The sequence below is a fragment of the Pelodiscus sinensis genome, chromosome 1 (genome assembly GCF_049634645.1).
Source record: "Pelodiscus sinensis isolate JC-2024 chromosome 1, ASM4963464v1, whole genome shotgun sequence".
NCBI classification, from domain to species: Eukaryota; Metazoa; Chordata; order Testudines; family Trionychidae; genus Pelodiscus; species Pelodiscus sinensis.
The window spans coordinates 8,262,232-8,287,590 of NC_134711.1; the positions used below are offsets into that span (position 1 = coordinate 8,262,232).

The 25,359-nt window shown below is 47.9% G+C and overlaps 1 protein-coding gene across 4 annotated transcripts in view; it reads left to right on the forward strand.

The window, feature by feature from the left end:
• LOC112545341 (uncharacterized) overlaps positions 1-25,359 on the forward strand; it is a 292,857-nt gene that overhangs the window by 255,922 nt on the left and 11,576 nt on the right. The window lies entirely within an intron of this gene.

Below are 25,359 nucleotides of genomic sequence, written 5' to 3' on the forward strand. Positions count from 1 at the left end.
CTGTACTCCTCATTCCACGAGGAGTACAGCTAGTTCGGATTAGAAGCCTAATCCGAACTACCTAGTTCGTGCCGCGTGTAGCCGCGCAGCACGGAGTTCGAACTCGCCAGGATTTAAAAATGGCGGCTCCTGGCTTATGCAAATGAAGCCCAGGAAATTCAAATCCCGGGCTTCATTTGCAAGTGCGGTATGCCTACATTACCCTCCTAGTTCGAATTAGGAGGGTAGTGTAGACATACCCTTAGTTATTTATTGAAGAGATTGAAATGACTTTGTGTATGTAATGGGAGAGTCAGTAGATCTAGCTGCTGTTCCCAGTTCTACTGTTGAATCATTTTGTGTCTGTGATTCAAGTGTTTTCTCTTTTTGCAGAAAAAGGTGATGGGGGAGGAGGGAGTCCTTGATTTTTGTGCCTTTAGCTGCCTGTGATCTGATTTTTCATAGGTTCTGAGCACTTACAGTTCCCAGCATAGTCAGTGAAAGCCACCAGTATTAGTACCTATGAAAAATAGCTCATTCATGTAGTTAGCTAAATATGGATTACAGTGCTTAATTTTGGTATCCAAGATTGAAGGTTTGTGGGTGAGATGTCCAAAGTTAGTCATACAGAATTTGAGACATGCACAGTGAGTACCTCTGAAAATTTGCATCCAGACATCTTTGTGAATCCATTTAGACATCAGTAATAATGTGCATTGTAATTGTCTAATGAGAGGCATGGTGTTATGATTAATTACTGATTATAAAGTTCTTTGAAATTCTCAGATATAAAGTACAGTTTTCTAATATACTTCACTTCTTCTTTGCTACAGGTTCCAGTAACCCCTTTAGAGGATGACTGATTTCTTTTGGTGTTCAGAGTCAATACTATTTTCTAGCACCATTTGAAATCGGTTATAGTGACAGGGGAATTGCATCCTGTGAGTTTCTGCTGCAGAGAGGTTCTAAGGAGAATCTTCAATGTTATTACTCAGAAATGTACTAGAAAACTAGAGCAGGTGCACAAGCTCCTGAACACACAAATATTACACTTACTTAAGTTGTAATAGTGTATGGCTGATTTAGATCTTGTTGTGACTCACCTCTTTAGAGAGACAGCACCATCTGGGGGATATCACTAACAACTATAAGTTGAAAGATACTGGTTGTATTCCCATCTGTGCCATATAAATGTAGGAATATAAGCATGGATGACCATGCTGGGTCAGACCAGTGGTCCGTCTAGCCCAGAATTCTGTCTCCCACTGTGACTGATTTAAGTGATAGGTTACCTACTGTAGTGAGAAGTTCTGCAATTTCTCTGAGCTCCTTCAGAATTCTTGGGTGAATACCATCTGGTCCTGGTGACTTATTAATGTTTATTTTATCATTTTGTTCCAAACCCGCTGTGATACTGCACCCCGTATTCTTCATAATGATATTGGTATGACATAATCATGACATCGCTATGATGTATTTCAAGCAAGATAAGTCATGTCAGGTGTCTTTGGAAAGGTTATGATTTGCTCAATATGATTATTCTATTTGTATACATGTATCAGTTATGAATATTAACTATCTGCATTTCAAATATAGTTACACCTGGGGAATGCCCACTAGATAAGATGATTTGAATATAGATAAATTTGTTGATTTTTTTTAAGTTTATTTATAGACTAACAAAACATGTAGATGGTATCATAAGCTTTTGTGGGCACAGCCCACTTCTTCAGATGACCAGAGTATAGATAGTTGGTTGGGAAGGGCCACAGAAAAACAATTAGAGAAAAACAATAGGCTTTAGGAGAATCCTGTCTTCAATGTGGTGAGCCTTCCTGTGAACACTGGATGATGATGATGATTGATGACTGATATGAATGATGACTATGATTCTGCAACAACACCGGGACACCAATTCCGACTGGTGGGATCGGATCATCATGGAGCACTGGGATGACCAGCAATGGCTCCAGAACTTCCACATGTGGAAAGACACCTTCATGGAGCTGTGCGAATGGCTCACCTCTGCCCTCACACAATGGGACACCCACATGCAACCCGCCATCCCCCTCCAGGAGCAGATCACCATTGCTATTTGGAAGCTTACTATGCTGGACAGCTACTGCTCCATCGGGAACCAATTCAGTGTTGGGAGATCAACCGTTGGGGTTGTGGTCGTGCAGGTACGGCACTCTCGTGCTATTGTCCCAGGAGTGTGGTGAACTGCTAGAATGGGGTTCCCTAGGGAAGGGGAGGTGGAAGCTCCCTTCTTTGAAACGTTTTTCAGTCCTGCCTTTACAAAGCCCTGCTGGGGATGGTTTAAGGCAGGGGTTTGTCCTGGTGAGGGCTCTGTCAACTCTGCGATTCTCTGTTTGTCTCCTTCTTCAGGTAGTGAGGGCCATCAACACCACCGTTCTGCGCAGGGTCATCATCCTGGGCAAAGTTGACCCCATTGTCGCCGGCTTTGCCCCCATTGGCTTCCCCAACTGCTGGGGAGGGACATTGACAGCACTCATATCCCTATCTGGGCTCCCGACCACTGGGCATCGGACTACATTAACGTCCAGTACTTTTCCGTGGTCTTGCAGGCCCTCGTGGACCAGTGGGACTGGTTCACCGACATTAACGTCGGGTGGTCGGGGAAGATGCATGACACCCACCTCTTTAGGAACTCCAGCCTGTTCCGAAAGATGCATGCTAGCACTTTTTTCCCCGACTGCACCATCCAGTTGGGGACATGGACATGCCGATGTGCATCATAGGAAACGCAGCCTACCCCTTGTTCCCCTGACTAATAAAGCCTACACAGGACACTTGGACCCCACCAAGGAACATTTTAACACCAGGCTCAGCAGCACCTGCATTTTGTGAGGGCGCCTTCAGCCATCTCAAAGGGAGGTTCTGCTGTCTCCTTACCCAGCTGGACCTCGGCAAGCAGAATGTCTCCCAAGTGGTCTTGTCCTGCTGTGTCCTGCACAACCTGTGCAAAAATGAGGGAGAGACATTCCTGCCAGGATGGGGTGCAGAGGCAGAGCGGTTGGCCAGGGTCTTTGAGCAGCCACACATGGCTGCCATCCAGCAGGCTCATCAGGGAGCTGTGTGCATCTAGAAGGCCCCGAGGGAGAGTTTCAGACAAGGACACGTGACACTCCCCTGGGCCTCCCCACAAGGGGCCTCTGCAGTGCTCCTCTGTTCCTTCCTTCCCCTACCTCTCCCGTCCCCTGCCCTCCCTTCCCTTTCCTCTTCCCCTGCAGACATAATAAACCACACTTTTTGGTTTAGAACAAGAAATGGGAGTTTTTTTTATTGGGGTAAATGTAACTGGGGAGGGACTGGGGAAGGAACCTGGGAAGGGGAAGGAGAGAGGTAAAAGGGGGAGGAGCAGGGAAGAGAGGCTCAGGGATGGGGATGGGACCTGGTGCCTGCTTAAGTGGTTCCACTGCCTCATGTGCAGTGCCCTCAGTGATCACAGAGGCTAGGGGCAGAAGCCAGAGGGGTGGGAATGGGTGCCAGGAGGTCTTGGGAAGGAGCAGGTGCGGGGGAGGGCAGCTGCTACACCACTCAATCATAGTGACCATGCGGTTGGCAGAAGCACTGTATGCCATGCACATGCTCCAGGCCTCCTGAGACAGCTCCCACCAAGTAGAGCAGTGTATGGTCAGCACAGCGCTCCTCCAGATCCGCCTCTAACCTCTGCTCCTGCTGGTCCAGAGACTACTGGGGGGAATGGAGGCAGGCTACGTGCTCCCGCTGGAGGTCCTCACGGGGTCAGCGGCACCTGCGGCTATCGTGAGGTAGGGAGGCTGGCACGGTAGATGTAGCTCATGCCCTACTTGCAGATGGTTCAGCTGTGAAGAACAAAGAGAAGGGCAGTTATCCCAGGAGTCCTCATCTCTGAGCTGACACTGAAAGGTGTCAGGTCAGATGAAGGTGATGTGCTTCAAGCAAGGCCATTTGAGGTCTAGACAGCAGGCACTTTCCAGCAGGGGCACAGATGTCCCAGGGAGGAGCCTCGTTACTCCCACATCTGGGGACAAGCAGGCATGGGAAGGTGCTGGCCAGGCCAGGAGCCTGCGGGTGGGAGGAGGGGGACGGGGTGGCTTGGCTTCCCTCCATGCCATGCATACGCTAAGTCTGGCAGTGGCGGTGTCCCACAGGGAGAGAGCTTGTATCCCTGCCCTCTGGAGGGGGAGGGAAAGTGTTGGGAGACATGTGTGTGAGTGGCGGGCGCCACTTGCTGGGGAGGTTCTACTGGGGTCCTCTCCTTTTCCTCCCCCTCTCAGCAGACTCCCTTGGCAGGGGGCGAATATCCACCTCGCTGCGCTGCACTGCCCCGGGAGCAGATGCTACCCTGAGTGTGTAGACATGCCCATGTGCCATGTGCAGCATTGCTGTGTGTGTGTCCCTAACCCTATCTTCAGCTGTGGCTTGTGGTGGGAAGATGTCCCACCACGGGGTCAGGGGTACAGCAGGGCTGTGCAGGAACCCTGTGAGCAGGAGGGCAAGATTCCTTTTCGGCAGCCTCACTGCGGCTATGTGCTCCAAACTAGCGCTCCATGGGCACCCACATGGATAGGCTCCTCTCTCCACTGCGATCCCCAGCCCGAGAAGGCCATGCGAGGAGTGTGCAGTCCCTTACCGCTGGCCACTTCCCCCTGTGTGTGTCTAGGGAAAGTATTGGAATTCGCCTGATGGGCCTTCCCTGTCCTCCTCCAAGCCCTGGGACGCATCCCGGAAGTGGGGGGGGGGTGTCTCCAGGAACATGCTGGTGGGTATGGTGTCGGTGCTGGCCTCCTCATCTTCCTCCCCCTCATTCTCAGTCATGCCCTCTGGGAGGCTGACAACAGGTATCCAGAGTTGTCAACAAGGGGGGAGAAGGGACAGCCGTGGAGCTGGTCAGGAGTGGGGTGCTGTACTCCCTGGCCCTGGTATAGGACTGCCTCAACTCCTTAATCTTCATCCTGACCTGCTCCTGGGTGTGGCTATGCCCCCTCTGGCCCAGTCTGTTGGCCATCTGACCATAAACGTCCTCATTCCTGCACCTGGTGCGAAGATCCTGGAGGTTTGCCTCCTCTCCCCAGATTTCAAGGAGATCCAGGAGCTCCGTAGCGGACCAGGATGGTGCCTTCCTCTTTCGCCCCTAGGCAAGGGCTTCAGAGGTGGCTGCCAGCTCCCTTGCAGCCACGGAGGACTTGGTGGGAGCATGGAGGTTGCTCATGGCAGCGGGGAAGGCAGAACAGGCTGCTGGTGTGTGGCACAGGGCTAGCAGGGTTTTCCTTGTGCCACAAGCCCTTTCCCCTGAGGCAGCACCTTTAAAGACTGCTAGGGGCGTGGAACTATAGAGTTCTGATGAGTGTGGATAGAGTGGCTACCAGGGCAGTTGTGAGAATCCCTGGAGGCCATTTATTTTAAAATAACCACAACTGAGTTGTCTACACACACCATATTTCAAAATAATGAAGAAGTGGGCTGTGCCCATGAAAGCTCATGATACCATCTACATGTTTTGTTAGTCTATAAAGTGCTACCAGACTATTTGTTGTTTTTTAAGTTAATCATATAGACTAACTCAGCTACCTCCTGAAGCTGTTTTGAAATAGGCGTTATTCCTTGTGAAATGAGGATTACAGAATTCGGAATAAATAGCCCATTATTTTGAAATAAGGCTGCAGTGTAGACATGCCCTTAAAGACTAACAGATAGATTAGATTAGATAATCATGAGCTTTCATGGGCAAAACCCACTTCTTCAGATGATCTTGAGAAGAAGTGGATTTTGCCTACCAAAGCTCATGCTGCTATATATATATTTTTTGTTAGTCTCTTTGGGTATGTCTACACTACAAAGTTAATTCAAACTAACAGCTGTTAGTTCGAATTAACTTTCATAGGTGCTACACATACAAACCTCTAGTTCAAACTTAATTCGAACTAGGTAAACCTCATTCTACGAGGACTAACGCATAGTTCGAATTAAGTAGTTCGAATTAAGGGTGGTGTAGGCACTTAATTCGAACTAGTGGGAGGCTAGCCCTCCCCAGCTTGCCCTGGTGGCCACTCTGGGCCAAACCATGAAAACTCTTCTGCCCCCCTTCCGGCCCCGGAGCCCTTAAAGGGGCACGGTCTGGCTATGGTGCTTGTGTCAGTTGCAAGCCTGCCAGCACCCAGCCAGCAGACCCTGCACCTGGCATGAGCCAGCCACCCGCCTCTTCCCGGGACCAGGCTGGTGGCTCCCAGGAGCCTGCCTGGGGCCACAAGAGGCAGGTGCCCACCTGGTCTAGTGCAGAGATCATGGACCTCATGGAGGTTTGGGGGAAGGTCTCCAACGTCCACGACCTCTGCACTAGACACAGGAAAGTGGCCGTCTAGGGCAGGATAACTGCCAGCCTGGCCACCAAGGGCCACATGCGAACCCAGGAGCAGGTCTGCATGAAAATCAAAGTGGTCTAGTGAGACCACTGACCCTGAGCTTAGAACATAAGAATGGCCGTACTGGGTCAGACCAAAGGTCCATCTAGCCCAGTAGCCTGTCTGCCAACAGCGGCCAACACTAGGTACTCTGCAGGGGATGGACCGAAGACAATGACCAAGCCATTTGTCTCGTGCCATCCATCTCCAGTCTTCCACAAACGGAGGCCAGGGACACCGTTCCTACCCCCTGGCTAATAGCACTCCATGGACCCAACCTCCATGACTTTATCTAACTTCTCTTTAAACTCTGTTATAGTTCTAGCCTTCACAGCCTCCTGTGGCAAGGAGTTCCACAGGTTGACTATTTGCTTTGTGAAGAAGAACTTTCTTTTATTAGTTTGAAGCCTGCTACCCATTCATTTCATTTGGTGTCCTCTAGTCCTTCTATTGAACTAATGAAGAACTTTTCTTTATGCACTCTCTCCATACCACTCATGCTTTTATAGACCTCTATCATAACCCCCCTCAGTCTCCTCTTTTCTAAGCTGAAAAGTCCCAGTCTTTTTAGCCTCTCTTCATATGGGACCTGTTCCAAACCCCTAATCATTTTAGTTGCCCTTTTCTGAACCCTTTCCAAGGCCAAAACATGTCTTTTGAGGTGAGGAGACCACATCTGTACACAGTACTGAAGATATGGCATACTATAGTTTGATACTTCCCCTCCTCCTTCTTCCCCTGGCTTCCCCCTTCCAGCTCCCTCCTCCCAGGTTTCCACCTCCCCTTTCTCACCCTTTCTCTTTCCCTCTCCCACCTCCTTTTCCCAGTCTCCCCAGAGGTTAATCCCCCCCCCCCCCCAGTTTTGTTAAATAAAGAGAGTTTCTATTTTTGAACACACGTGTCCTTTATTTTTTACATCAGGAAGGGGGGTTAGGGAGGGCTAAGTGGAAGGAGGTGAGGGAGGAATGGGATACGAGCCCCCGATGGGAAGGACTGGGGTGGCTCTGCGGGCTCCTCGGGGTGGAAGCTCTCCTGCAGGGCCTCCTGGATCCTGACAGTCCCCCGATTGACCCCCTCCGGATGGCAGCCTGTGGCAAGTGCAGCTGGGCTGATGGCCGAGTGCTGTGGTGTTCCGAGTGTGGGCACTCAGGGCACTCCAAGACAGGACTGCTTTGCTGTCCCTCATCGAGGTAGACAAGCAAGTGGGGAACCCTGAGAACTCTGTCCGAGGTGGGGATGGGGTCCCTTTAAGTACAGCTCTCAGCTAGCTTGAGGCAGCAGCTCCACGCTCTAAGTCCTAACCAGATGCCTGCCAGCATTGGTTCCGGCCAGCCTTAACTTCGGTTCAGGGTCCACTCAATATGGACATGTTAGTTCAATTAGCAAAACGCTAATTCGAATTAGTTTTTAGGTCTAGATGCACTAGTTCGGATTAGCTTAGTTCGAATTAACTAATTCAAATTAAGTTAGTTCGAATTAGTGCTGTAGTGTAGACATACCCTAAGGTGCTACAGGACTAATTTTTAAAATTACAGACTAACACAGCTACCCCTCTGAGACTTTAGTAGCTTGATTATTCAGGAAACCCCTCTGTTTGGCAGTTTTCCTGCTTATGATGTACATATTTTTTACTACTAGTTTTCATGTCTTTTTCACATTCTTTGTGGGCCTTTTAGGGAGAGGAGTTTATCTAAATCACTCTTCACTCTATCCAGGTTCTAATACGCTACTCATCCACATGAAATCTCAATATTTTACTCATGTGAGGCAGGTGGACTCCCTGTCTAGGGAGGCTATCCCTGCAGCCCCTCCATACAAGCTTCTGCCCCCCATCAGCCCCCATCAGCGCTGAGCTTCCATACGCCACCCCCCAGCCAGAGAACCCTGAAGGCAGTGGAATCCTGAGACACTGTCCCTGGAGATGCCCTAGGTCAGCCCAAGCCAGCCAATAAAACCCTGGCCCACGCACCTCTAGCCCAGTGTCCCATGGCAGCAGCTGCATCGAAGGCTGAGTCTTTCTTGGTCTGTTATACCCACCACCCATGATTTTACTAAAAGAAATAGAGTAAAGGGGAAAGCATGTGACATGTCTCTGAAATATGAACTAATCTTCATTTTCTTCCATACATTTCTTTTTATAATTTGAGGTTTCTGGGTGATTAATGTTTATAAATAATATGTTGTACTGAAATGCGGTCTAGCTGTAATCGGTATCTGTCTCTGCGAGGCTTGTCTGGGGCTAAAAACAAAAGTATATCGGGAAAAGGAATGTGCCTATTATTTTTCCAATACAGAGAGTAAAACCAGCCTGTAAAGGGCTCAGTTTGAATTCATTGATATCTAGGTATCTAAACTGGGTCATCACCATGGGACCTGAGTGTCTGACAACTCTGTGCCCTGGCAGACAGGCAGGCAGATGTCTTATGTTTAAAGGAACACAATCAGCTTGAGAAAACACACTTCAGTCAAATATGTTGAACAATTGTTACAAATAACACCTTAAATGATTGCATAGAATGAGATGAAAGGACGTTATTTTTCTCTTTCCATTTGTGTCCTCTGCACAAATGAGAGACCTTTGTTTAGAGTCAGTTTCACTGTTTCCCCTTTGTTGTAAGAAAGGGTTGGGCCTACAAACACCTATTTTATAGCTTTATTCAGATGAGTCAAGTTACTTACGTCTCTCAGGGCTTGCTGACTGGTTTCTTCTGTTTTTATGTGGGTCTGGGACAGGACATACAAGCCCCTCACTGGTACTGAGAAAGTTAATGCCAACCCTTGGACTGAGGAGGCTACGTCCCCCCAGCCATGCTGGGAATGCTCCAACTGGGTGTCAGTTACAAAAGGGAGTAGCTCAGCTCGTTCAGGGCACACGGATGGAGAGGACGGACCTGGGATGGGTGCTTCTCCAAAGAACCACTCACACCTTGGCCGGGAAGCCCTGCCTCCCCGTGATGCTCAGAGCCCAGGGAGACCTGGAGGGTCCACTTCAGAGGAGCCCAGTGACCCCCAACATTTTGCAGCTGGCAGCCTTAAAACACAGGATAGGAAGTGACCCAGAGAGGGTGAGGGAGAGGTACCTCCCACCCTATTTAGTCAGCATGTTGCACTTGAATTCTCCACTGACCCTGTGGTGGGAGTTAGGGCCCTAGGCTGGGGTCAGGGTGAGAAGGCTGCTGTGATTGACTCTGGGTGTTAGGCCATGCTGCCCTGAGGCAAAGGTTGGTGTAACTGACTGGCCATTGGGCCATGCTGCCCTAAAGGCAGACTCTAGAATCAGACTTAGTCCATTAGGCTTCAGTGTTCTGTATGTGAGGGTAGTACCACAGGGAGCACAAATACCCCTACACGCTCCAAGTGGGGACAAGCCGCATCAGCCCCATGACAGGGTCTTTCAAACACCCCGGGGAAGAGAAAAATAATCAAGAGACACTAAGGAGATAGTGTAGGACCTGAAACTTTTTTTAACTGACTAGCTCTCTAGTTATTGCTGTCTTTTTAAATGTGAAATAAGTAGAAAATAGTCATAACTACATACATAACAGCCATATAATTAGCTAACAGTTATTAGGACTAGGGCTTCTGGAGGTTAGGTTGTTCACTAAATGCACTTTAGTTTCTGTACTGGATAACTTAATTCATCTTTCCACAGGATCTTCTGTAGTCTACCTTCACATAAGAAGGGGAAAGGTAAGCAATCTGTAGTGTTTCTGAGATTGCAAGTTTTCTAAGGGTTCTCTGATAACTGAACAAACTTTCTTAGACCACCAACCATATCAGTGGAGCTTAACAAGATGAACAGCACCTGACATGGGACTGAAAAATGGGGAACTTTTGTAAGGAAAACATAACAGAAAAATATTTTAGTAATCATTTTTTTAATTATTTTAGTTTTAATGTAGCTTCCATTCAAATCACTTCCATTATGACTAATATATCATTCAGACATCAGTAAATGCTAGTCATGAATGTATTTGAAAGGCTTGTGGCCTTGTTTAATTATCTCAAAAAAACTCAATCTACTGCACTGAGCAACTGTGTCCAGGGAGCTCAATTTTTCAGTGGGAATGGAACTTGGGAAGAAAACCTCTAGATCATTTTAGAGAAGAAAGTTGGGTTGAGGGTGTAGAAATTACTTATCTTAATGGCAAATGGTTAAGGCACAGAACAAAAGTTCTTACTAATCATTCCATATTTTATTTTCAAGATGGAGTTTAAGGCTACCACATAAACTAAGGAATGGGTCATGAATTAGATATAACATCTCAGACACTTTTTTAATGTCTTGAACAATAAATTGAGACTTTATCATTCCAAAAAGATAACCCATACATTACATTAATTGAGATAGAAACACAGAAGGTCTGAAAGGGACATCAGGAGGTCATGTATCTGCTCCCCACCCTGCCGCATACCAAAGCAGGGTTAAGTATACTTAGGCCATTCCTGATGGCTGTTTAACTCATTTTTCAAACTCAGTCCACCATTGATAGGAATTCCACAGCCTCCCTAGATAACCTGTTCTAGTGCTCATGTATCCTTCTCAGCAGATTTTCCTAATATTTAACTTCAGTCTCCCTGTAACAGGGTGAGATTCATCACCATGGTGCCTCCTCTTAGCTGTTTTGGGAATTAGCTCTCTGGTGCCAGTGCACCCTCCTGAGATGCTGTACTGCCACCTTCATTTCTTCAGTCTCCATGATGCTGGGACCCGCATTGCTCCCCAGACCATGGCATCCTCTTCTGGGCATGGCCATACAGCTGTGCCCCACACCACTTTCTCTCCCCTTCCAGGGCACTGCCTCAGCAGCCAAATGCAGTCCAAAGACCAACCACCCCCCACTTCCATCCCGGGGCAAACTGCAGTCGACACTGGCCTCTTCCTTCACTGGCAAGTGGAGTGTCAAGGGAGGAGAAGGCCCTCCCACTACTTTGGGTCCTGACCCAAGAACCTGGAAACTACCTACTGCCCCTCCTCCAATTTGCTGCCTATCTTCCCTGGGCCACTTCCCTCGTATCCATAGCACCCTCTTAGTCCATGTAGCAAACCCCAGCACAACTGTAGTCAGCAGCTCACTTTTGCACTCTGCTGCCCTGCCCAGCACCGCTCTGTCTATGGCGCTTCCCCAGACAGCCAGTCCTTTCCCCCTGCACTCCAAGGAGACACACTATATAGAATCAGAGACTCACAGAACACTAGGGCTGGAAGGGACCTCGAGAGGTCATCACGTCCAGTCCCCTCCACTGATAGCAGGACTAAGCACCCATCTAGATCAGGAGTGGGCAATAATTGTTGATGGGGACCCACTCCAAGGATTTGGAAAGTGGTCGAGGGCTGCACTCTTGCATGATATTAATGGAGGAAGGTGAAAGTCTGGGATGGAGATCGGGTGCAGAAGGAAGCTTGGGGTAAGGGAGGGAGTTTGGGTGAAGGAGGCAGTTGTGACCTGGGGCACTGGGCTGGAGTGCAGTCCCTAGAGCAGGGAATTGGGGTACAGGAAGGAAGGGGTGCAGGGATTTCAGTTGTGAGCTAGGGCAGGAGGGGACTGTGATCTGGGGCAGAGGATTGGGGTGCCAGATCTGGGAGGGGATATGGGTACAGGAGGGGGGCAGAGGATTTGGGTATGGAGAGTGCAGGGCAGAAGGTTGGGGAAGGGAGGAACTGGGGTGGCAGAGGCAGGCTCTGCCAGGAGATTTACCAGCCAGCAGCTCGCTCCTGAATCAGCCTCCCTGTTTGCCCCACCCCTGCACAGGCTGCAACCACATGCTCTGGAGCCCCTTGTGCTTTGTGGCTGCCTGTTATTGAAACAAGCAACTCCCATTGGCTGATTTCTGCCCAGAAGCCGGCCAATGGGATTGTTTTGAGAGTGGGAGCATCTCCTAAAACTTTCCCTCTTCTTCTCCGGACTCATGGTTTTTAAAGAAAAACTGCTCCACAGCCATGTTTCTGAGTGACCTGCAGGGGGGGGTGAGGCACGTAGGAGCCTGCCTGGGGCTCCCTGTAGCATCCGTGGACCGGATCCGGTGTCTTGGCAGGCCGCATATAGTCTGCGGGCTGTATTCTGCCCAGATCTGATCTAGATCATCCCTGATAGTCTGTCCAACCTGCACTTAAATATCTCCAGTGACAAGAGATTCTACCATCCCATTCTAACATACGTGCCTATATGATATACCAGAGTAGATGGCCTAGAAGTATGGTGGCTCCAATTGTTCCTTCCCAGCCGAACTCAGAGAATGGTGATGTGTACCTGTTCCCTTGTCTGCAAAGGCCCTCACCTTTGGTGCCTCACATGGATCCAGACTATCCCTACTTCTCTAAAATATGCATGATACTATTGGGGAAATTGTGAGAATCCTTGGGCTCAGTTGCCAACAGTATGCTGATTACACTTAACTATTTATTTCACCAATAATGGATTTAGTCACCACCAGTACTATAATATCAGAGCGCCTACAGGAAATGTGCTTTTGCATGACTAGCAGCTGGCACTAGCTGAACCAAGGCAAAACTAACGTGCATTTTGAAGGCCAATACGTTGTCTTTGCCTTCCAGTTAAGGCATACGCTCCCCATCAAAGGGATAAGAAGCTGCACAGTCCTTTTTGGCTCCTTGAAAAGCTTTGATGATCAAGGAGAATCTGTTTCCAAAAATACTGCCTTTCACTTCCAGTTTGCTAAGAAACTTTGTCCTTTTCTACCGTGATTTGTCACATCTAGTTTGGATTATTGTAACTCAGTGTATCTGAACCTGAATGTGAAGATGGGCACAGCCTCCAGTTGGTACAGAATGTGGCTGCCCACCTTCTCCATGGCTCAGGACTCCATGAACACACTGGACCAGTTCTCAAATCCCTCCACTGGTTCCCAGTCATGTTCCAATGGCAGATAAATGCTTTGGTCCTGATTTTCAAAGCATTTACCAGATTACATCCCAGTTACATCAAAGACTGAATTGTGAGCTATGAGTACTCATGACAGCTGCACTCTTCTGGGGTAGTGCAGATCAAAAAGACCAGACTGAAGCATGTGAGAGCTCAGGACAAAGCCTCTTGAGGCGATCCATATGAAACAGTCTTCCAGAGTTCAGGCCGATCCAGAGTCTGACCATTATTAAGAAACATTGCAAAGCCTTTCTCTTTGAGAAGGCTTTTTCTATCATAAGGCACACAGCTTAAACACCTCTTTGATCCCCAAATCTCTCCCTACACCTCAAAAAACCCTATCCCAAGCAGATTTATTCCCTCAAAGTGAGATGCACCAAAAACTCTATGTAGTTCATTATGGACTTTGCAACCGCTCTTAATTTTACATGGAAGACCCTCAAATACAATGGTGATGGGCAGCAATATAAAAATCTCAGATAGTTATAAAATGTCTATAAACACAGATATTTTAGCTAATCTATCATTAATCTCCAGAGGTTCAAAAACAACCCTTTCTCCACCAGATTCAGACACTATGGCTGTGTCTACATTGGCGCGATCTTGCGCAAAAGCAGCTGCTTTTGCGCAAAAACTTGCTGCCTGTCTACACTGGCCATGAGTTCTTGCACAAGAACACTGACGTTCTAATGTGTGAAATCAGTGCAAACCTGTAGAGTTTCCCAAATTGTCCTGTAGATTCGTCAATTTTAGCTTTATTTTCCAGGCTCTCCAAAATACTATGAAACTATAGCTGATTTTGAACCACCTAACTTTAAACAGTTTCCATTATATTTTCAATGTGAACTTTATAATATAAAACCCCATTTATAACGAAGTAGAATGAAAGCCTCTACTTGTTTCAGCAAAAGTCAATTTGCAATTTCGGTGATGCAAATCACAATTCCAATTAGAGAGAACCTCCACCTGAGTGAAATTGTTTTATGAAAAGCTGACTTCACTATAAGCACGTTTCATGGTATGCAATTTAGTTTTGTATGGCAATGTGGAGGGCTTCATGAATGATTTGTAAAACTGTCTTCTGACAGATGACTGACAGTACAATGGAATAGCTATGTTTGTCACGTGACCAGGATGCTTTCTAGGAATCGTGAAATTATTATGAAGCTTTTGGAAGATTCTGTTCACAGTGTAGGTTTTAATTTTCTGAACATAAATAAAGCAGAGGAAATAAGATTTTTAAAAATGTATGGTCAAGAGATGTTAAGGGGAAGAAGATTGTGCACTGTAGTTTCAAGTATGAGGAAAATATATACTTCACAATGATCAGAATTAGATTATTTGAAGATGCCAGATTGAGTAGAAATTAACATTAATTAGAAGATTAAAATATATGCAGTCACCCAGTAAGACAGACAACACGGAAGAAAGAACTCAGAACTTTTCCACTGTTTATAAAATATTTGAATGATTAAAATTGAAATGCTTTACATCTCATTTACTTTACACTATGTTACTTATTTCCATTTTCCTCGGACACCTTGGATTAGTCAACCAGTATAGGGGGAAAGTTCAAATACAAGCAGAAACCCGTTGTAATTATAACATTTTTGAAAACCCATGATGATATTTCTTCTATTAATATTAAATCCACCAACATTTTCTTTTTTTAAATCATAAATTTGTGCCTAACTTACCTTTAAGTCTCAGTTCCCTGGTGGATGTGTGGTAAAAAACTGATTAATGATTCTTGGGGGGGGGCATTTTAACAGGATGACGGCACAGGTTGTTTGGCTACTGGTGGTGGGTTGGGTGCCTGCAGTGAGCTTCCTTCATCTCTCTTAGCCACCCCACCACACCAGCCACTTCTCTCTATTTGCCTTGTCCTATCTCACAGCCCTGGAAGCAGCAGGAGTCATCCAGCTCATTTCAGAGGCTGGGAGTGGAGAGAAGCTGGCAGATAGCCCAGAAGCAGCTATGTTGAGGCAGCTGGTGGATGAGTGGACTCACCACCCACCTCGGGTGAAATCATGAAGTGCGGAAGGTGGGGAGAGGCTGGCAAGATGAGCAAGAGCTTGTTCTTCTTGGAGCAGCTCTGCATTCTCCTGCTGTCTGGTGGCCCTTTATTTATGGTAGAACCTTCCCCAGGCAGTGCCGGCTGGAGAGCACATGTGTGCTCCCCTCCCACCCGTCCCTCCAGTGCCTCCAAACATTCCAAGAGCAAGGACAGACAAGAGAGGTCACTGCACCCTCTAGTGCAGTGGTTCCCAAACTTTTTGGCATCACGCCCCCCTTTTGATTTTTGAAAGACCCTCACGCCCTCCCTCCCAAAAAATAGCAGCAAAACTTGGAATTTTTTCATGCCCCCCCTGGGGGGCACGACCCCAGTTTGGGAACCCATGATCTAATGCCTCAGTTTCTTCCAGTCACTGTGGTAGGTGGAACAGAACCACTCCAAGCCCTTGGAACTGGGGGTTTCTCCATTTTAAATGCCTTTTAGTCTTCAATGGATTATAATTGGGATAGATAGGTTCCATAGCATTATTCATGGAATCATAGAATACTAGGACTGGAAGGGACCTCGAGAGGTCATCGAGTCCAGTCCGCTGCCCCCATGGCAGGACCAAATACTGTCTAGACCATCCCTGATAGACATTTATCTAACCTACTCTTAAATATCCCCAGAGATGGGGATTCCACAACCTCCTCGGGCAATTTATTCCGGTGTTTGACTACCCTGACAATTAGGAAGTTTTTCCTAATGTCCAACCTAAACCTCCCTTGCTGCAGTTTAAGCCCATTGCTTCTTGTTCTATCCTCAGAGGCCAAAATGAACAAGTTTTCTCCCTCCTCCTCATGACACACTTTTAGATACCTGAAAATGGCTATCATGTCCCCCCTCAGTCTTCTCTTTTCTAAACTAAAAAACCCAATTCTTTCATCCTTCCTTCATAGGTCATGTTCTCTACACCTTTAATCAATCTTGTTGCTCTTCTCTGGACCCTCTCCAATTTCTCCACATCTTTCTTCAAATGCAGTGCCCAGAACTGGACACAATACTCCAACTGAGGTCTACCCAGCGCAGAGTAGAGCAGAAGAATGACTTCTTGTGTCTTGCTCACAACACACCTGTAAATGCTTCCCAGAATCATGTTTGCTTTTTTTGCAACAGCATCACCCTGCTGACTAGATTTGGCTTTGGTGGCATCTTTGATGAAGAAGAGCTTAAAGTCATCAGGATTGTTGTTGGTACCCAGGTCTGATTGCCATTTCTTCAGACTAACTGAAATGCATTTGGCAACAGGAGAGAGACAATTGCTTTCATTGTCACTGGGAACAGGAGAGGAAATTTTGAGTCTGTCTCCAGACTTTTGTATGCTTTCTTCCATGGCTGCTAGAGTTTTCAAATAGACCTCTCTCACTCTGTGTTTCTCTCCATCCTCCTGTTCCATTGATCTCTCTCTAATGAGATCCGTACTGTGGCTGAAGTTGGATCTGTGTGCGGAGGAGGATAGAGGAAGAATCAAGAGACCTGCTTCCTCTTGGGTTCTGCCAATCTACCCCTTGCTCCTCTTCCCAGGGGTATGGTCCCAGATTTCACCTAGTGGGAAGACTGGCAGCCACAGTCTTTGTGGCCCTATTGGGTTCAACCACAGCCGTTTAAAAAAAATTATTATTATTGCACTATTCAATCAAGCATCTGGTGACCTCAGTTTTTATTCTGCTGGATCCATCAGCACAGACAGTGGCACCAAAGCGTCAAACTGCTTGCATTTAATTACTATGAGTGGAATCCACATGCCCAGGAGCTCCAAGAAGGAATGACAGTTAATAATAGTTATTCTGCAAGATATCCTGTGCATACAAATCCTGTGACCCAACTGCCATTCTCGTATTTTGGCATCTTATCACTGAGGCTGTGGGAGAGGAAGTGACTGGTATGGGGTTGTCCCATCCTCTGTGTTCTCAGGAGGGAGTGCAAGAGTATTTAAGGTGTGTGCAAAGCCCCTAGTGGACACTGGTAGGGAAAAGCTTTCCAAACGCCTTTGTGGAGGGCATAAGTGTGCTACAAGTGGCAGCCACATACACCAAAATATTTAGCAGCAGCACACTTACTGTACAGGAAATAACCATCTTTTTTATTATTATTGACCAGGAAGAAAGTGCAAAATGATTAGTGATAAAGTTTGCAAAGACACAAAGATGGGGAGAATGCACAACAGGTGCAGGCCACTGTCACAGCTTTGCCATAGAACAATCCAGGTCAGGGTAGAGCGGTGTGCAGTCAAACAATATGTGTTTCTGTATGGCCAAATATGAAAGGCAGGAACAAAGAACGTAGGGCGTCCAGCAAAATAGGGAAGCAGCCACTTTAAAAAAGACTTGAGAGTGTAGAGACATCTTGCTTGCAGGATCTATGGTCAGATAACAGATGACAGCTCATAAATAAGTTGATGCCCAGAGACCCTAACTTCCTTGTTTGCATAAACATATGACAGAACTTTTTGCAGAGTATTCATGGCATGCACAGCCACTCTCTAGTCCGCGCTATAAACTCTGGAATGGCTGGTATCACGGACATGGGGTTTATTCTCTGCACAAAAGAAATAGCCGATTAAAAATCCTCAGGAAAAGAAAGCCGAGAGAAAGGAAGTGCTTCCACAGAGAGCAAAAGGAGGAGGGAAGACTGGAAGGCAAAAAGGTGATGTAAGAAGGAGAAGGCGCTGGAGGAGCACAGAGACAAGACAGCAAAAAATTGGTGGAGGGAACACAGTAGGTGGATGTCAATAAATACAATCAACTGTGAGTCAATTAATTTTGAGAAATGGATAGAGAAAATCAATGGAATGACAGATTCCTTCATTGAAATACCAGTTTTACAGAAGAGACAATTATGAAGATAAGAATATAAGAACAGCCACACTGGGTCAGACCAACAGTCCATCCAGTCCAGTATCCTATCTGCCGACAGTGGCCAATGCCAGATGCCCTAGAGGTAAGGAACACAACAGGGGAGGGATCGTGTGAGGAGACAAACAGAGGCCAGAGTCACCATTCCTACCCATCCTGGCTAATCGCCATTGATGGACCTAACCTCCATGAATCTATCTAGCTCTTTTTTGAACTTTGTTAAAGTCCTAGCCTTTACCACATCCTCTGGTAAGGAGTTTTAGAGGTTGACACTACGCCAAGTGAAGAAAAACGCCCTTTTTTTTGTTTTGTTTTAAACCTGTTGCCTATGATAACTAAATGGAGACAGAGACAGTCCATTACGTAGAAGGTATAAATGAGCTGATTAATATGCAGAGAATCAGGTAATCAGAGAGATAATAAAGTATTGCACAGATCAGAGCAGCCAGATAAGTAAATGAGGATGCTTGTGCAATGTGACACAGGTCTGAGGGGTCTTCAGAGACAGCTGTTCAGTTAAGTGTTTGCCAGTGAAGGTGCTGTGAGGTGGTCAAGGAGAGATAGAGAAGCTCCAGACATGTTCCCTGCAGGTCTGCGTGCTTGTCCTGTGCTTTCTGGGGCAAGGAAGATGGTGGTGGAAACTGCTCAGCTGTGGTGGTGGCGATGGAGAGTGGTGAGGGATAAGAACAGCATTGTGAGATGAAAAGGACTGGAGGCCAAGGGTGCAGTGGAGTGGTGCATTGAACAGTGTCAATTCAGGACTCAGTTCAGATTTTCATTAATGATCGAGAAGGAGGAGTTGAAATTAAAATAATTTATGGATGAAACTACCTGAAAGGTGAATATCAGCAATGCCAGAGACGTTATCCAAAGTGTTAGAGAGAGCCTAGAAATGGGATGAAAAGGGTGATTCACCAGAAACATGCATGCCACTCCAATACATTTGAGGGTCAAATAATCTGCAATGTAGACAGAAACCTGGAAATGTTAATTACTATGAAGATAGGTGTTATAGAAAACTTCACGATACATGTACTAGAGAGTTCTTGAGGGCAGGAGAAATGGGCAATAATTTGGCTATGAGTTTTCAAGATGATTTGGCAACAAAGATGGAAAGGCAGAATTATTTTGGAAGGAACGGAATAGGATGAAACTGAATGCGGCAGAAACTTCCTGACCGGGAGACCTATTAGACTGAAATAGATTCCCACGGGAAGTAGTGGAAGATCCAGTACCACGGGATTGTAAAACTAGACTGCTGTGTAGGCAGAAGCAACAGCATTTGACAAATCTGCTGTAATGATCTGAATCAGCCCCCATCACTGAACTGAGAGCTGCCAGAACTGGAGCTGCCGTATAACACGTCCAGTAGCTGCAATGCTGATATAACCAGGAGAGAGCAGAATTATGGTAATTTTCTGCTGCATGTCACCATAGATGTTCCAGTATTCCAGGAATACAGGGCGTTTCTGGAAGCGCTGAAATCTCAACATGGACATCCTGAATATCAAGGGGAAGGGAAAAACAATCCAACTGAAATCATATTGCCCAAAGTGCCAGGCAAACCCTAAGGTGCAGGTGCTCAGCTATGTAAATCAGCAAACCTCCGCTGGACTCAGTGGAGTTCTGCTGATTCCCATCTGCTGGGACAAACATCTTAAATTGTGGCCAGAGGAGACCTGCGAGGGAGGCTCTTGTTATCAGAAGACATTTTGCAGCCGCCGTCTCTGTCCAGTGTTTGGGGCTAGAGGCTACACTGCACACTGACGACAGAGTCACGCAGAGGATCTTTGTGGCCTCCTACACAGTCACCGATTACACAATGCTGTGTGTCTTTCCTGACCGCCTCAACACCTAGGTGCTGCACAGATGTGTTTCTTCCTGGGAGAGAGGATTACAGTATTTCACTTAGATTTCCTATGTGTGCTATAACACAAGTCAAATATGTGAGAGTTAGGCATGTAACTTCTACTGATTCTGGAAACTCCCCTTGGAGAGGCTCGGCTTGCCACTACAATCACGGCTGAAAGTTTTCTGACAGTCCTGGTCCAGTGGCAATGAACTTGCATCAGTCGGGTGAAGAACAGCTGCATTGCTGGCATGCCTGAAGGAGGGAGAAAAGACCCCAGTGTAAGTGTGAAGCCCGTTAGCTCTCCCAACATGAAGAGAGAGCACCTCTTCTCCGGAGGGGTCCCAAACCCCTTCACAAAAATACCTCTGAACTGCAGCCACCTCGGAGGTACACAATCGGAACTAGGCAGACAGCGCACTGTGAGGAAGGCAGTAATGGCCCAGGCTACCCTTACAAAAATGCCGTAGGTTAATTTAATTCTCATTACAGCCTCGGAAGGCAAGAGAACCTTGATTTAAGACACAACCAGGGTGCTGTGCTTTATACCTGAGTGGCCCAGACGGGAACAGGATCACTGAGCTTGGGTTTTGTCAATATTGTAAGCGGTAAGAGGTCTGGACTTGCTTTCTGTTGTGTACAGCACCTAGAAAAACGGGCACCAATCCCACACTAGGATCTCTAGACGCTCGGTGCAGGGAGCGAGCCCCATTTCTCTTCCATCTGGGGAAGGGCTGGTGACCAGCCATGAGAAGGAAGAGCGGGGTGGAAAGGGGTTGAGACACTTCCTCTTAAGACTCCCCCACAGAGCTTTAAACGTGGCTGGTCCCAAAGCCCTGGGCAGAATGAGAAATGCAACACCTGAGACCTGGAGTAAGGCCTAAGGCCCCTGTGAAGTTTTCACTCATGAAGGGGTTGTGATGTAAAGTGAGACTGTGCTGATATAAAGCAAAGTTTGCAGGAGTCAAGCTATGAGCAAAAGTCAGGCCCCATTACAAAGCAGATGCTGGCTTGCTGGTTCGCTGTCTGGTTCAGGAACTTGGCAAGAACAGGGCTGACATTGCAAGAACACAAGCACTTCTAGGCACCAAGTATTCACATAAGCACGTTTTAGACAGGCAGTAGCAGAACACCCTGAAAGGAAGTTATGGTGTAAACACACTCCCCAAGTCTGACATGAGGACACACTGACCTCTCTAAAAGACAAGATCAGGATGATGGACAAAGATGTTTTGATTGAGCCAGCAGGTACAAGGTAAAGGGTGGTAACTAACTTGTCAGAGGGGCAATACATAACTTCTTTGTATTAGTGTATAAAAGAGGGGCCGGAGAAGGGTTGTCCTTCTGTAGCTGAGGGAGGAAACAGAACGTACCACTGTTCACCAAGCTGGTCCAGTGCAGTGAGTGTTAATGTATCTGTAACCACTGAGTCAGGCCACTAGGACCGTGCTTCATTGACGATAAACCTGGCCGAGCACCTTAGCTACTGAGCAGAGTCTGTGGTCTTCTTGGGCAGTTCGAACAGAGTCTGCTGTACTGGTTACCTAGCTAGAGATGGAGCAGCCCATCAAGGGAACACACACACAGCCAACACAGAGCCCACAGGGCTGAACAAATCATTCTAATCACACCATTCTTCTGCACACAGGTTGCTGTGGGCTGACCCAAAGCTGTGAAAATACTTAGATGGTGTAGACTTGAGCTGCCACAAGAGGGCGGCATAGTCACACCTACTTGACTTGGTCTCTTGATAACTACTGTATGATGGCAAAGCTGCACTGCTTAGAGCAGAGAGCAATTCCTGCAAGTCCTCCGCCACTACATGGAAAGGCCCAGGCTTGGGAAACAGCAAAAACCTCCTCCCGGAGCCAGAGCCGCTCTTCAAATGCTCCTGATTTATGTGCCTCTGGCTGGCACATGCCCTTTCCATCACAAGCTGTTGTTGGCTTCAGTGACAATTCCACAGTAGGACTGTAAGCTCCAACATAGGCGTCTTCCATCAGATAGCCAGCCCTTGGGGACAAGAGACGGGACAGAGACAGGTTGGACAGGAATCTGTAGAATTTTATCATCTACGTTGGCAAGGGGGTGTGGATCTGCTGCCTTTTCCTACCCTGGCTGCCTCCCTGCAGCCCAGGTACCCTCATGCCTTACCGCAGGCCCTGCAGCTGGGAGTGGGTTCAGGCCAGGGCTCCCCAGCTCTGCCTGCCTTTCTCCAGTACTGCTCTGTCTCAGGAAGCCTCCAGCTTCCCTAGGAACCAGGAAAAGCGGCAAGGAGTCCTGTGGCACCTTATAGACTAACTGAAGTGTAGGAGCATAAGCTTTCGTGGGCAAAGACCCACTTTGTCAGATGCATCAGGTGCCACAGGACTCCTCGCCGCTTTTGCAGATTCAGACTAACACGGCTACCCCTCTGATCCTAGGAACCAGGTTCCTCCTGCTCCCCAGCTAAAGCAAGAATCTCTCTCTTCCTCCCTCCTGGAGCCCTTATTTATACAGCTAAGCCCTAGTTGGCAGTATCTGCCTCCACTGTGGTCTTTGCTCTCAGGGTACGTCTACACTACAGCGCTAGTTCGAACTAACTTAGTTCGAATTAGTTAATTCGAACTAAGCTAATTCGAACTAACGCGTCTAGAACTAAAAACTAGTTCGAATTAGCGTTTTGCTAGTTCGAACTAGCAAGTCCACATTGAGTGGACTCTGAACAGGGCTTAAGGATGGCCGGAAGCAGTGCCGGCAGGGCATAAGAGGAGGACTTAGAGCATGGAGATGCTGTCTCAGGCTAGCCGAGGGCTGCGCTTAAAGGGTCCCGACCCCCACCGCGGACAGACAGTTCTCAGGGGTGCCCCGCTTGCAAAGCAGTCCTGGCTTGGATTGCCCGGACTACCCACACTGGGCACATCACAGCACTCAGCCATCAGCCCGGCTGCACTTGCCGCAGGCTGCCATCTGAGGAGAGGAGGCAATCGGGGGGCTGCAGGAGAGCTTCCACCCCCAGAAGCCCGCAGAGCCAGCCCAGTCCTCCCCATCGGGGGCTCGTACCCCATTCCTCCCTCACCTCCTTCCTCTTACCCTTCCCTAGCCCCCCTTCTTATTGATGTACAAAATAAAGATAACGTTTCTTCCAACATTGACTCTGTCTTTATTGAACAAAACTGGGGGAGACTGGGAAAAGGAGGTAGGAGAGGGGAAGAGAAAGGCTGGGAGAGGGGAGGGCAACTAACATGATCAGGGGTTGGGAACAGGTCCCAGATGAGGAGAGGCTACAGAGACTGGGACTGTTCAGCTTAGAAAAGAGGAGATGGAGCGGGGACAGGATAGAGGTCTCTAAAAGCAGGGGTTGGGTGGAGAGGGTGCATTCATAAAAGTTCTTCCTGAGTTCCCATAAAGAAGGACTAGAGGACACCAAAGGAAAGGACTGGGTAGCAGGCTTGAAACTAGTAAGAGAAAGTTGTTGTTCTTCAGAAAGCAAATAGTTAACCTGTGGAACTCCTTGCTGCAGGAGGCTGTGAAGCCTACAACTAGAACAGAGTTGAAAGGGAAGTGAGATCAAGTCATGGAGGTTGGGTCCATGGAGTAGTCTTAGCCAGGGGGTAGGAGTGGGGTCCCTGCCCAAAGTTTGTGGAAGGCTGGAGAGGGATGGCACGAGACAAATGGCTTGGTCACTGTCTTCGGTCCATCCCCTCCAGGGTCCCTAGGGTTGGCCGCTGTCGGCAGACAGGCTACTGGGCTAGATGGACCTTTGGTCTGACCCAGGACGGCCATTGTAAGCTCAGGGCTCAGGGTCGGGGGTCTCAGTGGACCCCATTGATTTTCATGCACACCTGCTCCTGGGTGGCCAGGCTGGCAGCTCTCCTGCCCTAGATGGCCACTTTCCTGTGCCTAGTGCGGAGATCGTGGACGAGGTCCATGATGTCCGCACTAGCCCAGGAAGGTGCCCGCCTCTTGCGGTCCAGGGCAAGCTCCCGGGAGCCGCCAGCCTGGTCCCGGGAAGAGGGGGTGGGCTGGGGGACATCGGGTGGGTGGCTCTGTGCCGTGCCAGGTGCAGGGTCTGCTGGCTGGGTGCTGGCAGGCTTGCACCTGGCACGGGCACCGTAGCCATCCCATGCCCCTTTAAGGGGTCCGGGGCCGGGAGGGGGGCAGAAGAGTTTCCCTGGTGTTGGCCAGAGTGGCCACCAGGGAAACCTGGGGAGGGCTAGCCTCCCACTAGTTCGAATTAAGGGGCTACACACCCCTTAATTCGAACTAGCTAGTTCGAACTAGGCTTAATCCTCGTAAAATGAGGTTTACCTAGTTCGAACTAAGCGCTCCGCTAGTTCTATTCAAATTCGAACTAGCGGAGCGCTAGTGTAACGCCTATGAAAGTTAGTTCGAACTAACGTCCGTTAGTTCGAACTAACTTTGTAGTGTAGACATACCCTCAGCCCTCTGGGATTTAGCCTAAAAAGGCCATTGTGGGGCAGATGCCCCATCACAGGTTTTCCAGGTAGCCAGTGCGGGACTAAACTAACAGCTGCGCCCACCCTGCTCACAGGGAACACAGCCAGTGAGCCAGTCAGACAAACTGACCGCAGAAGAGACAAGTGACAGACATTTCCATCTGGTTAAATGGCTCCATCATGCCTCCCTCTCCTTGTAAACCTGATCTGGACAAGCTGCCAGTGCTCAGAGCTCCCTGGTCCTGATCCCCCCCTTCACATCCTCTGAGTCCTATCCTGGGGATACTGTTGGTGGGGGAAGTCTCTGGTGATTGCAGAATCTGCATAGCAGGCTCCTAGGCAGATGGTCTCTCCCGCAGGGAATGTTGCCACCTGATATGGGGTTAGGGCTGAGAATCAGGAAGCCCTGAAGCCCTCCCCACCATCATTTTGCTCATCGGTAACTAAATGTAGCAGAGAACCTGGCCCCATATCACCACGTTTACTTCTCTAGGATTCTTGGATGAATGGGCAATATCAGTTAATGATGCAAAATGAGTTTAAGGACCAATTTTAGTGGTCAAAAGAAAACAGAAATCTGGAACCGCACTGCTAAGTCAGCACCAGCATGACATGTGAAAGTAACTATTGGCTAGACCTTCAGGAAAAAACTGGCACTAATGCTGTAATCCCTCATCCCAGAGCTACACTAGGGAGTTATTTTGAAATAACAAGTGGTGTGTCCACACTAGCAAGCCTGTTATTTCTAAATAACCAGGGTCTGGTGATTTCAAAATAATAACTCCTGCTTTCCATAAGTTAAAAGGCTTGTTTCAAAAGTTATTTCAAAATAGTGGTCGTGTGGACACTCTGCTGCTGCTTCAAAATAACTACTCCCCAGAGTCATTCAA